Source organism: Macrosteles quadrilineatus, unplaced genomic scaffold (genome assembly GCF_028750875.1).
Source record: "Macrosteles quadrilineatus isolate MER2022 unplaced genomic scaffold, UCM_ALF_1.0 Scaffold_2__2_contigs__length_208266976, whole genome shotgun sequence".
In the NCBI taxonomy this organism is placed as follows: domain Eukaryota; kingdom Metazoa; phylum Arthropoda; class Insecta; order Hemiptera; family Cicadellidae; genus Macrosteles; species Macrosteles quadrilineatus.
In genome coordinates, this window is record NW_026542595.1 from 1,933,548 (window position 1) to 1,948,581 (window position 15,034).

Below are 15,034 nucleotides of genomic sequence, written 5' to 3' on the forward strand. Positions count from 1 at the left end.
GCTAAGCTGGTCGACGTCCTCATTGTCAAGTTCCCTCTCTGCGTCATTAATTATTTCCTTCTCTTTCATCGCCTGGAAGAAAAAAAACCTTATAGATATGGTATTTTCAAATAATAAAACAAAGTTAGATTTACATCTTCTAAAAAATATTTATTTTTTGGGTGAGTACTTAAACGAGGGGATGCGGAATACTATCCCCTAGACAAATCATGTTATATAATTTTAATTTTAATTCGAGTAATTCCGTTGGATAATAGAAAAGGCATGTGGGGAATATAAAACAGATTTTCGAAATGTTACAGCAAGTTTGGTTGGTTAGGTTAGGTTAGATTAGAACTGTTTGACAACTAAATTTGAGTGTCCGTGACTGGAAAACTACCCCCCGGTCTCTGACGTCAATATGACGTAGGAACCTGCTTGGGGGGGTAGTTTTCCGGAGGGCAGTCTTCCGGCGACCCTTAAACGAGACCTTCCCGATCGGGACACCCCCCTAACGCGCCGTGCCGATGGCATGACGTCAGTCTCTTCTCTTGAGGGAAACACCATTACCGCAACGATACGGAGTACAGCCATCAGACTCGGTGATGCAGTGGATAGCATACCAGGCTGATGAACTGATGGTAGCCGGATCAAATCCCACTGGAGGCGTTAACTTTTTGTCAAAGATTTAGCTTAGAATGTGATTACTTCTTAACCGTACATCTTTTGTAATATTACATGTCATCCATTCATCATTAACATTAATTTCTCTATTATTTTGTGTGTTTTCTCCCATAATGTTTGTCAATGCCCTTGATAATGTGTTGTCAGTTATTTAATATGCTTCTCCTTGTTAATATGTATTATTTATCCAATTTTGTTCAATGTTACATAATATCCCATCACCCCACAGAAATATCATCCTATTTTATGTTACAATATAATATTTATGCCAATTCTCACCAGATCTATCCTATTACTTATCAAAAACCAACAATAATCAAATTTACTTAGAATAATATATAATTGTAAGAAAATTGCAATATAATAATAACATCTTAAATATAGTATTATTTTTAAAATTATCAAAAGAAAATAAAAATTACTGTGGCAAGTGTCATTTATGTGAATTAAACCAGCTGTACATCATTTCAACAATGGACATGAACATCCAGAGCTTCAACCATTGCCCAGATCCGGCCAACTCTTCACAGTGTTAACATCATTTTATTGGATATTGTGCTTGACTTAAATTAAATTCATCCCAAAGTGTAATCTAAATTTTAAATTGTTTTAAATCAAAGTATTAGGGACAAGTGCCTTGACAAGTACCAAATTTTAACCAAAACGTTATTATTAGCTCACTTTCTTGTCCGGTACAAATTTTGCAATCGATTTTATATTAAGTTCCCGATGAGCTAGAGACTTGAAACTTGAAACATAGCTCACAAATGGATGACAATGCAATATTATATAATTTAATTTTCATATTTCCCTTGGGCTGCGCCCCAAGGGCTTGTTTTTATTAACTCGCTTTCTTGCAAATTTTGATACTTCCCGATGAGCTAGAGACTTGAAACTTGAAACATAGCTCACAAATGGATGACAATGCAATATTATATCATTTAATTTTCATATTTCCCTTGGGCTACGCCCCATGGGCTTGTTTTTATTAGCTCGCTAGTCGCTTTCCTACAAATTTTGATATCAATCTTAAACAAAGTTCCCTATGCACGGTATGATGCGGAAGCGTTCGGCACGGCGTCGTGGGGGGGGGGGGGGGGTGTTCTGATCGGGAAGGCGGGAAGGTCTCGTAGTATCCAACGGTACTTGTCAAATTCTTCCCAGATGTATAAATACCCTAATCATGGTGAGTAATTCTTTTTAGCCCAGTCAATCTAGGTTTTTACCCGGAAATGTGAGATATAAAGCTAATTTTTTGCACAGATGTCCGTTATGGTATGTAAAATCACACCCTAAAAGTCCCCGCCCGTCCCCTGTGTGCTTCCCCCGTTTTAGCGAAATAAAGGGGGGGAGGGGGCGCAACTTATTTAAACGTGTCCGTGAACGCAATAACTTGAGTAATTTTGGTCCGATTTTGATTAAATTTGGCTTGATGGTGTAAGATGGGATATTCTTAAATGAGTTGGCAAATCAGCATGATCGGACCATGGGAACGGGTGTTTACAGGGGGTTTTATGGGGTAAAAATTGAATTATCTCCCTCAAAACATAAACATTTCTAATTACTCTCCAAACCATTTAAAAAAGCTTAAATAATCAAATAATTTAGTATATTAAAGAGTTTTTGTGAGGTTATTGGTTGCAAAGAAAATTAAAAAAAATATATAAATTTAAAATTCCCATGTTATTCTTAAGGAGAATAAGTTAGCTGTTGTAGTTTGCTTGTTTACGTATATATTTTCATCAAATTTGGCAAATCAACTTAATTTTATACTAAGCTATTAGCCGCTATACCCGTGCCTTGCAACGGGGTCAAGATGCGGAAGAGACAATTTTTGGTTCCTTGAAAATAACGGCAAGCAGCTTGAGAACGCTAAATAGAACAGTTCTTATGTACCCTAGATCTGCTTTATGTAGATAGACTTATATTAATTTACTATTAGAATTAACTCATTAACTGGCTACACAAACATAACTGTAAAAAATCCATCCATTGCATGTAGCACCTGTTTGATACAAATTAGCTATTGCCATAAATAAAAAAAAAATAATAGTGCTGCACCCTGTTGGTAAACCTATTAACTTTTTAATGCTATTGAGCATCACAGAATGAAACTGTTTAGTTGAAACAGCTGTTAATATTCTTTCATTCCATTAAAATATAAGTACTCAGAAGGTTAACATGGGGAAACTCCAGAGCCGTTGGGGCAGAGCCGATTGGACGGATAACGAAATTGATGGTGTATAAACCTATTCCATGAAATTCTACACGTACATACCAAGTTTCGTGGCAATCGGTCCAACGGTGTCCGAGATCATAACGTTCAAACATACAAACTTCCTCTTTTATAAATATCTTACTAATATTATAAATCTGAAAGTTTGTGTGTGTGTTGCTCAATCACGCATATGGACGGATTGGGCCGAAATTTGGCATGATGATAGCTCACATTCCCGATTCTTATCTCAAAAATCCTTTCGGGCTCCGCCCCAGTGGCTCTGTAGTTCCCATGTTAACATTATGATTTTTCATATTTAAAAGGAATTAATGAATCTTAACAGCTGTTTCAATTAAACAAGTTGGTTCTGTTCTATGATGTTCAATAGCATCAAAGTTACAAGGATTACCAACAGGGTGCAGCACTATTATTTTTTTAAATTTATGACAACAGAGCTAATTCCCAACCAAAAAGTGAGTGAGCGTAGCGAACGAACTTCAACCTGGAGGCGAGTTAGCGTAGCGAACGAGCTAACCTGAAGGCAAGTGAGCGCAGAGAACGAGCTCCAACCTAAAGGTGAGTGAGCGTAGCGAACAAACTTCAACCAGGACGTGAATGAGCCATGCGAATACTTATGAAGTTAAACGGGGCAAAGCCCGCGGGTACAGCTAGTAGATTGATATTTTACTAAAAAACTCACATCATTACCCTCCCTGTAGCAGCAAACCACGTACTTGTTAGGCATAATGTTATTTAAATAGACTTAATTAAAAATCCAATTGGGCAAATGGAAATTCACTTAGTCTGCAGGTTTGCTGCGGCTGGGGTATTTTCATACAAAGTTCCACTGTCCTAAATTTACTTTATCAATGGTTTTTGTCAAAACAACACTTATTGTTTCCCCCTTAAAAAGTATATTTAAGCTGGCAATAGTATGAATAAACCCCAGAATAAACTTAGACAATAATGGTCTAAAAACATAACATAAGCATACTATTCAATAAATAATGTACAGGATACAGTAATATTTAACAGTTTTTCTATTATATATTTTAAGTACCATGAGAAAAGATTACTAACATAAAATAATATTTGTACAATTTGGATTAACTACCTTCAATATGATACCTAATTTTAATGGGTAGAGCCATAAAAGTCAATAAGTTTGTTCTCTAGATGTATAGTAGTAGGCTATGTCCATAATTTCTATCTAAAAAGGCGTCCATGATAAAAAGGTCACGTGACGAGACCACCCCCCACCACCGTGCCAGGCCGAGCCGAACGCTTCCGAATCATACCGAAAATAGGCGAGGTCCTTTAGAACACCGTGTATCGTCTGTCTGGAAACGGTACAGCGGAATTAAAATCGGAACGGAGCATCGGAGCAATTTCTTCCAATCCCTCTTTAAAACACCGATAGGAACTGAGTAGCCATTTAATGATGTTATGTAATTTAATTAATTAAGTATTATCATAGATAAAACATACTCCCTTGGTATTATGAATTATTTGTAGACTAATTATTAACAGTTTCAAATACAGTACCTATATATAAGTCAAACCAATTCTTCGATCTTCCTCAATAACTTGTCCGATTTGAATAACTAATAGCTTAAGAAAGCCAGTATTTCACTGAAGGTTCTTAGATTAATATATATAGGATTGTAAAATTATAACTGGTGAAGGTACATCTTAAATTGAAGAGTTAGAAAATAAATCACATCATGTGTTTCGGTCGAGTAGTACAGTAGGTAGATATTTGCTGATGCTTTATGTGAAAACTTGGCATGCATGCCTTCAATTTGAGACGTCGATCATGAAAATCGATCGGGTAGAAGAGCCAAACGAACTCGGAAAATCAAATTTAACTCCCATAAGAAATACATGGGGAGCAAATTTCGTTTACGTATACGCCGAGTGGGTTTATAGATAAATATATGCCGATGCTTGGTGGCAAATCTGTGCGTGCATACCTTCAATTTGAGACCTCAATCATGAAAATCGGTCAGGTAGAAGAGCCAAACGAACTCGGAAAAGAAAACCCAAATTTAACTCCCATAAGAAATACATGGGAAGCAAATTTCGTTTACGTATACGCCGAGTTGGTTTATGAATAAATATATGCCGATGCTTGATGGCAAGTATGTACGTGCATACCTTCAATTTGAGACCTCAATCATGAAAATCGGTCGGGTAGAAGAGCCTAACGAACTCGGAAAAGAAAAACCAAGTTTTTTAATATATAAGATTCGCCCCTCCCCCCTTTTTTCTTTATACCGGAAGAAGCACACAGGGGACGGTAGGGGACTTTTAGGATATGGTCAAGGATATCATAAAGAACATCTGTGCCAAAATTCAGCTTTATATCTCGCATTTCCGGGTTTGCATGATTTTTTACCTAGATTGACTGGGCTATTTTATCATACATGTCTTTTTTATGCTTATTGCAGATGCCGGCAAACGCAGGTGATTGGAGACAAATAGCTGATGGTTTTGACTCCAGATGAAATTTCCCTAATTGCTTTGGAGCCCTTGATGGGAAACACATTGTTATGCAAGCACCTCCAGAGAGTGGAAGTTTGTATTTTAATTACAAAGGTACACATAACATTGTGTTACTGGCATTGGTCGATAGTGAGTACAAGTTCCTATATGTTGATGTGGGATGTTGTGGAAGAATTTCTGATGGTGTTGTGTTCAACAACAGTTCCCTGCAATGCAGCATCGCTAATGGGTCCATAAACCTACCCAATCGTACTCCATTAAGGGGCAGAGAGAAACCAATGCCATATGTTATCGTTGCAGACGATGCATTTGTATTAAAAACGTACCTAATGAAACCATATCCGTTCCGCAATCTACCATTGAAGCAACGTGTCTTTAACTATCGATTGTCTCGATGCAGAAGAATTGTTGTTTTTGAAGAAATGTGTTTGGGCTGGCTACGAATAGATTTAGAGTGTTACGAAAGTCAATGCTTTTGCATCCAGAAAGAGTGAAGTTGGTTGTTTTAGCAATATGTGTGTTGCATGACTATCTTATGCAAGGAAAGGAGATCACAAAGACTTACACTCCTTTAGGGATATTTGATATAGAAGACATTGAAACCGGTAACATCATTCTTGGATCATGGTGAGCAGAAAAAGGTCCATGCCAAACAACAACGTACTTCCTTTGCAAGCCACAAGAATAAGGAACCGCCGAAAGCCTGCACAAGAAGTTTGGATAGAATTCACAGACTATTTTTCATCTCCTCAGGGAAAGGTACACTGGCGATATAGGCACATTTAGACGTCTATGTACATAAGACACACCAATTATTGCATTCAATGAATATCTTGTTAGACTGAATTTAACGAACTTTTTTTTAGGAGCGTAATTAAGTTTAACTTTCTAGTCTACTAAAGATTTAATTAGAATTTTTAAAAGCAGGAGTGAAACATAGTGATGGTAAGGGACTATATTTATAACAGAAATGTTTTGTTCAAATTTAAGAAGTATACTTATATTATTATCTTGTGTATTTGTTATATATCCCTATAAAACAATCTTTAAAAGGTTTGTCCGGTGTGTGAATGCCGTATAAAATTATACGTAATGGTTTCAATTGTATTCCATTCCAAACATCATTATGAGTAATAAACGGTATTGGCATTCTGACACATACTTTCTCCCATAAGTTTGTCAACAACCTTTATCATGTGTAAGCGGTGAGAGTAAATATACGGAAATGGGATTTGTACAATTTTGTTCAGAATTTAAAGGACTATAACATACTAAATTTTTATCAAAATCGTTCTGGCCATTTTCAGGGAAATACGATTTTTCCGTTATATTATAGGGTTTTTATGGGAAAATAACATAATTTAATTTACAATAACTTTTGAACCGTATTTTTTACAGAAATAGGATTTGTACCATTTTGTTCCGAATATAAAGGACTATAACATACTAAATTTTTATCAAAATCTTTCGGACCATTTTTGGGAAAATCCTATTTTTCCGTTGTTTAATGGGGTTTTATGGGAAAATCCCCATTAAAAATAAAAATTTCTAAAAAATGAAAAAAACTATCAAAATTGTAAGGACCATAACATACTATGTTAAATCAAAATCAGATTTTTTTCTAAAATACATTTTTTTGTTATTTTATGGGGTTTTTATGGGAAAAAAACATAATTTACAATAACTTTTGAACCGTCATTTTTACAGAAATGGGATTTGTACCATTTTGTTCAGAATTTAAAGGCCTACAACATACTAAATTTTTATCAAAATCGTTCGGGCCATTTTTGAGAAAATCTGATTTTTCCAATTTTATGGGTTTTTTATGGGAAAATCCCCATTAAAAAACCCTAGCAAGTGTGTTTGATGCATACGGCACCCCGTGACTTGATGCAGTCCCTCAGCGAGACAGGAGTGAGTGTTGTGCTCAATGGGGAGTCCTCGATCTTGTGTGACAAGTCAAAGACTCTTGGCGTTGTGCTTGATAACAGCCTCACCTTCTCTGACCATGTCACACATGCTTCGCAGCGCGTGTTAGGTAGGCTGAGAGGGCTGTACAGGTTCAGAAGTCTGCTGCCAGAATCTGCAAAGCTGCGCATCATGCAGTCACTGGTTCTGTCAGTGTTTACATATTGTTGCCCTGCTTATGGAAACAGCATCTCTGGATAAGACATGTACCAAATGCAAAAACTGCAAAATTCTGCAATTCATTTCATTTTTGGGTTCAAAAGATTTGAACATGTCTCTCCATTTAGAGCTGTAGCGGGGATGTCAACAGTTGACACTGTTTGCAGGATTATGACGTGCTACATGGTGCACAAGGCTCTTGTTCTACAGGAGCCACAGTACCTTCTTGAGAGGCTCTCTTTCCGGTAGGAGGTCTCTCAGCGCAGTACCCGCCATGGAGGTCTCCAGCTCCACTTTCCAAGAGTGAGGCTTGAGTTTGGAAGGAGAAGCTTCTCGTACTTAGGCCCAAAGCTGTACAACGACCTCCCCTCTGCCCTAAAAAAATATGCCTTGCCATCTTTTAAGCCTGGTTTACATGGGTCGAGTACGGTGGGCGAGTCAGTGTACGAGTTGCCACTCGCTCTCTAACTTGCATGGTGTAGACATGCAGGCAAGTCAAGCAACGAGCGAGTTAATAAAAAGAGGTCAGTTGAGAGCGAGTCGAGCGATTTAGTTGAAAACCGAGTTGCTCGGCCCAGTAGCTAGCCCTAGCCCCACCGTGGTCGTCTCACTCAGCGACCACAAAAAAAAAATTTATTCTGTGGTCGCTGGACTCACTTGATAGCACTAAACAGATGTTTCGCGGGCAAATCGTGATGATTTCCCATGGGCTTGTTTTTATTAGCTCGCTTTCCTACAATTTTGATATCAATTTTAAACAAAGTTCCCAATGAGCTAGAGACTTGAAATTTGAAACATAGCTCACAAATGGATGACAATGCAATATTATATCATTTAATTTTCATATTTCCCTTGGGCTACGCCCCATGGGCTTCCAAATTTTCCATGTTTACATTTTGAAAGAATGTAAATATATCAATTAATTTAAGTCAGCTTTAAATACTTAAATTTGACAGTTCGATGAGCAGAGGTTAAGAGGTAGAAAATAATTTATAAATATGTGGAGAGTATTAACGTTTAATCCATGGTATTAATACTTGTAAGATTTAAAACGAAAAACGTGGGGTGCATTTGTGACGCAAAATTCTAGGGGGGGAATAAACTAGTATTCACCAAAGTCAGGCTAGGCCTACCCTAGAACCGGCCACACTCAAATTTCTTCCCCGGAGTGCTCAGAAGGAGCCGAGAAAAATCCAGGGGTCGATACGAAGTTGTCACGGCTTTGACTGATCAATTTATTTAAATTTAATTGAAGGCTCAGAGCTCAGGAAACGTTCAGGTAATCCTGCAGACGCTCAGTTGGAGCTATATATCATCCTTACCTTTTTTAGAGTGTTTTGTTAAATTTTGCCTAATCTTTGGATTGACTCTGTAGGGCCGACGAGTATTCAATCTTAGCCAATGTGATGTAAATACTCGTATTAAAATGCAACTAATTAGTTATAGACGTTGGTAATCGATCTAATATCGAATGTAAGGTAAAACAATTCCTACAGAGTCGTCGGGGCCTAATTAATATAACTGAACGGATAATTTATCGTAATATGATTTAAAATAAATTTAGTATTAATTTTCGTAGCTGATAATTCAACTCAGCCGGCTCCCTAGACTTGATTCTTTCACCTGCCAAAGACGGGGTTTAGAACTCAGACGACAAGTCTCGGGGGTATTAAACGACGAATTGACTAGAATAATTTAAGTAATAACTAATCGTTAAACGAACAGAATAAATGTAATTTCGTAGCAAATTAATTTAAACGAACCTAAAGATATCCACCGCTAGTCACTGGCAGGCAGGAATTGGCGGGTTTTATGCAAGTCGGCAAAAACGAAGTTATTAGAATTTATATAATTTGAATCGGGATGTAAAGAAAGCGAAAAGGTACAATAGATTAAAATGAAAATAACATAAAATGTGAAAAGGTCCTAACTAAGTATGCTAGCTAACCTTCGTAACAAAATCGTACAGTCGTGTCGATTATCGTGCGAGCGTAGATGTAACGACGAAGTTACTTCGAAGACGACGTACGAACAAATAAGAATAAACATGTCTTGGAGTAAAATCCTTCGTTCTTGCCCACTCGATAGAGATGTGCCAAGCAGTTACTTGGGCGCAACAGCTGCAGCTAGTTCCAAGGTCGCCGTGGAACTCGTTCCAAAAGCAGTTCCAGCTGCAGCTAGTTTTGCCCGCTGCAGCTGGTTTTCCCGCTGCAGCGGAGCTATGGCTGTAGTGGAACGAGGCAAAAGGGCGGATGAACAAAATCTCAGTTTATTACCATAATTTGAGACGGATTAGTTTAAGCTGTTCTTGAATTAGAATATTGTTTTAAATAGTGCAAAATAGCGGCTGTTAAGAAATCAATATCGTGTTTTGGAAATGTTGTACAAGTAATTAATTATTTTAGTTTGTCTATCTAGGGTCTAAAAATAATACGTGACAAGGCCGGTATAAATTATTTAAGAGGTTCTTCATATTATGCATTTATTCATATTATAAATTTTTTTTATTGTTAAAATAATATTATTCAAACATCACTTACACTAACTCTTAATATAAAATTCTAAAGTTAATAGCAAAAACACAAACAATTATTACGGTACTGATTACAGAGGAAGAGATAAATTTGTATATATTATGAGCACGACTTAACTGGAACTGATTTAATTACTTTTATAATTCCTGCCTGAAAAAAAAACTGAAAATGATTAATTTCTTTTAAGGCATGTCAACCATATCCGCTAATCAAACCTTTGTTTACAATAGACCAAATAAGTCAAAATGCATCAGCTACACAGGCTAGAACGGAGTATGTTTTATCTATGCTAGAACTTAATGTTTAGTGAGAGTATTAATAAACCAGCTGCAGCTGTTTTGTTGTAACTGTATGTGTTTTACAAATCCAGTTACTCTGGAACTTATCTTTAAAAATTTACAAAAAGGCTGCAGCTGTTTGTGCGAAACTACATTCAAATCGTTCCACCGAGCTGCAGCTGAAAAAGTAGTTCCAGTGGAACTGGAACTGGATTGTGGTTCCGCTTGGAACGGTGGATAAATGTAGTTCCAGCTGCAGCGACACATCTCTACCGCTCGAGGCTCACGCGCTCAAGCGGCGAACTCAAGTACTACTCGACAACAGCTGATCGAATACTCAACTGTTGAGCCGGTCTAGTTCTCGTCTGTCGCCTGTCAACAAATAAACACCAGTTTGGGGTTATGTCGTCAGCGGCGTTAAATATCTGTAAAATCGGCCGGTTTAACTTTATTATGAGAAACGAAGTGCTATTATGAATAAATATGTAGTTGTGGATGTGTTTGTGTACTTCACTGTGAATAAAAATAGGCCTACGTTCTTTGGCCCATAGCCCAAGCTATGGCCAACACATAGGCCTAGGAGTAGGCTATTGAGGTTTAAAATCGGGTAAGTTCTGGGGTTCATCTATTCGTAGTACGTTTTTACCCCCCTTAAAATTTGGTACCTTACCCATTAAATTGATAATAATACATTAATTCAATAGGTGAAGGTAATTGTAAATGATCTATTGCATGCACCCTACGTTTTTCGTTTTAAATCTTACAAGTATTTATACTCTTCACATATTGATAAATTATTTTCTACTTTTTAGTGCGTTTAAAAACGTTTTGTTTTTAAAAAGTTTTTTATTTATATATTATTATTTATTTATTTATTCGTTAATTTTAACAATAAAACACTGAATGTCTCTTCATTCTAGTCATACATCTGTTTAAAGAGTTCATTAATGTTTCTTAAATAGGTTTATCCCTATTCACTCTAACTTCAGGGAGAATACGGAAAGCAATAAATAAATATATATTGCAATTTTGGAAAACTAGAAACAATATATGTATCATTCTTTTATTAGGTACCTATCATATTTTAAAATTCATATGGTTTTTTTTCTTAAGCTATCAAGAAAGCCCCTAAAAACTGTTCCCATTCACCCCGTGATACGGTATCCATGAAATATTATTATAAACCAAGAAACTTATGGCCCCCAGAGGGGTGAGAATCGTACAGCTTTGGTCAATAGTTGTTTTATATTTTTTGCCGACCATTTTACATTGTATTGTAGGTTAATAAATTGAAATGACTAATCATGAAAAAAAGAAAGTGTATACTTCAACAGCCCTTCATTATTTATTTAGTAATTACTCACCAAATTACTGGAGGTCCTTGGTGTCTTGATATTGATGAATTTGAGAGCCGCAAAATATGGACAATTTGACACATAAACTGCGTCCGTTGACTGCCCTGAGGATTTTAAGCTTTTTTAGCTCTGAGTGAAATTGGCTTCTCAGATTATGCCATTTCTGCTGTACCTCTGCAACATTGGTATTAAGCTTTGCACTGATGTTTTGCACAACTTCATGTTTTTTTACTCTATTCCTGTAGTCTTTCAATGTGACATTCCAAAGAATTTCATTTTCTTCATATAGAGCAATTAACTTCTTTGTCTCTGATTCAGTCTATTTCTTACTGTCTTCGGTGACGGTAGATTGGGCAGTAGAACCTCCGACACTGATCGCACACCTGTTTACACGAGCAATTTTCAATGTCGGACAGAAAACTCACGCAATTTTCTTCCTCTTGTATACATAGCTTTAGAATGCAGATAGTTTACAATTTTGTTTAGAAGTACAAACCACATGTTGACAATACTGATAATTTGTTTACATTTAAAAGTCTATATATATATAAAATATATATTGTTATATATATAATATATAACAATATTATATATACAATATTGACAAGCTCCACATTTACATTAGGTGTGTTGAATTAGCATGGATGTAACAGGCATATATATATATACATTTACAGGCATATATATATACATATATAAAATATACATGAACAGGCATATCCAAAATCCATGCTAATCCAACACACCTAATAAAAATGTGGTGCTTGTCAATATTGGTGGTTTCACAGAATGTATTCTCTGTGACTGTAATACATTTCCCTCCACAATTAATTATTTGTTAGTGACCTCCCTTTGCTTCTTTTTGCCTACATTATAGTGCATGTATTTACTCTTCATGCGTAATGGCAACCCCAAGTTGGTTAAAGTTGTCTTTGTGAAATGTACATGGAATGTTAGCAAATTTCTCGTATAGGGATAAAGCTTTCTTTTATCATTGGTCTTATAGTATGACCTAAACCCTGAATTTACTCATTCATTTTGCTGTCCCCAGAGGCCAAAAACCCCATTTTTTCAAATTAATATTCTTATGTGTGTGCGTTAGCACGATAACTTGAGTAAAAATCATCCGATTTAGATGGCATTTCGTAAAAACGTGTAAACCGACATTTATTCGTTCGAGTTCGCAAAGTTCCATGATCGGACTATAAAAACAGGTTTTTTATGGCTTAAAAATTTGATCCCAGAATTAACATCCAAAAAACATAAAATGTTATCATTTCTTTTTTTATCCTATTTTTTCCTAGAGCTTAAAAAAATCAAATAATTTAGTATATTGATGCTCCGTTGTTTACTTAATGGTAATGTAGGAAAAAAACAAAGTTTAATTCAAAATCTCCTTGTTATTCTTATGGAGAATTAATTAACTGTTGTATTTTCCTGGTTTAGGGATATATTTTGTTCAAATTCAGCAAAATTATTTATATCATATATTAGGCTATTGACATCTATAATATTAAAACGAAACAGTGTTTTTTTATTTCACAATTCTGGATCAACCACTCGACGGATTTTCATGTTTTTTGTGTTGAAAGAAAGATAATTTTGAGAACTAGGGAATGTCGAAGCCATAATTTTAGTATAGGGTCCCAGTATTTTAGAAATTAAGTTTTGATTTTTTAAAAGTCTAGCAGCCGACGCTAAGATTCTAAACTAGCTTTTGGCATAAAATAATTTGCTTAACATAACAGCTGTAAACATTCAGCTTTTGTGTCACAAACTCGGCATTTGGAACAAATTAAAAGACATACTAAGGGTTGACTTATTTATACTATGTGTAATGCTAATCATTGATACGTTCAATCCTTCGATAAGAGGATGACGGGTTAATTAAATATTCATAGTGAAATACTAGGATGTTCAAATTATTTTTTTAAGTAATCTTTGTAATCTTCGGTTTGTTTTAGTGCAATATAATTTGTATTAACGAACAGCTGGTTAATTATTATAAAAATGCCCTATAGAACTATGAGGTTATTTACTCTGATTTTGTCATTGATTATAGGAAATAAGTAAGATTAGTAGACCACCGAGATAAGTAACACCATCGATGTACAATTCGAGGCTCTGTACACGAGTTTAAAAAAAATATATGCAAATTATTTCACTGCTCAACTTTTATGGAAAGGGTAGGAAAATCACAATTTTTACATGTTTTAATTCATCTTGGCATCTTTTTGGGTACTTACGTATTAAACGGAGGCCACATTTTGTCAGCGCGCTGCGGCGGTTATGTTAGGTTGGGTTATCATAATAGAAAGTATAACTCGTCTGGTATCGTTCGATTCATAACGAAGCGAGGAAAGTCCTACACACATAATATTTACGATAACCCAACCTAACATAACCGCCGCAGCGCGCTGACAAAATGTGGCCTCCGTTTAATACGTAAGTACCTCTTTTTGTTTACAATCAATGTTTTTGAATGCTTGAACTTTGTTTGGATTAGGCCCGAAAATATTGATGTCATAAAGATAGAGATCAAGAATCCTCAGGAATACGATTTTAAATTACCACCTCAACCTCGGACGGGTTTTATCCAAAGATATAAAGATGAATGATATAGATTGAACACAATGTCATCATTGGCCTAGGATACTGCAATTAGACTAACCATCCTTTTATGAAATCTAAAAAGTAGTTTGGCGTGTGTTTAGTTGTGGTTACGTTTGGAGGCACTGAATGTTTTATAGTTTAAATAAATGAATATTGGGAATTACGATGTACATTGATTCAATGAGGGTGGTTTAGTTATCAAGGATATTAGAACTGATAACAGAATCGGAATAGATAATAAACATAAACAATTAATTACGTCACTAGCTTTACTAGCGTTGTTACTTTTTAAATTCCTGCAACATGTGACCAGTTCTTTTGTTCAAATTAATATTATTTTATTTTTGACTCAGCTGTTTACAAAACAAACTAATATGTTGTTATGTTTACTTTTATTTGTTTACACTTATTTATTTAGCAATTGATGCAGTGAAATTGACATAAAGGATGTTTGTGGACGATTCCTTTAATGATGTCAAGACACCAACGTTATAATTATGTGTACTGTGAATTTTATTGGATGTTTTCGTATTATTTGAGGGAGTTTCAATTCAGACCTACTGGAAATTGTGTATAGTATGAGTAATTGTATTGTGGCGATATTGATTTTGGAAGAGGCAGGTATGCGATGGAAGGTGATATCATTGACTAGGTCTATACACTTCTCAATTAATAATTACTCTTTCTACTGTAGGCTGCAATAAAATTTGTCTTTATTCGTGTAAGCTAGATGTTCTTAAT

The 15,034-nt window shown here is 35.6% G+C and overlaps 1 protein-coding gene across 1 annotated transcript in view; it reads left to right on the forward strand.

The window, feature by feature from the left end:
- The window catches only part of LOC128986798 (protein PTHB1-like), a 154,603-nt gene that overhangs the window by 32,575 nt on the left and 106,994 nt on the right, over positions 1 to 15,034 (forward strand). The window lies entirely within an intron of this gene.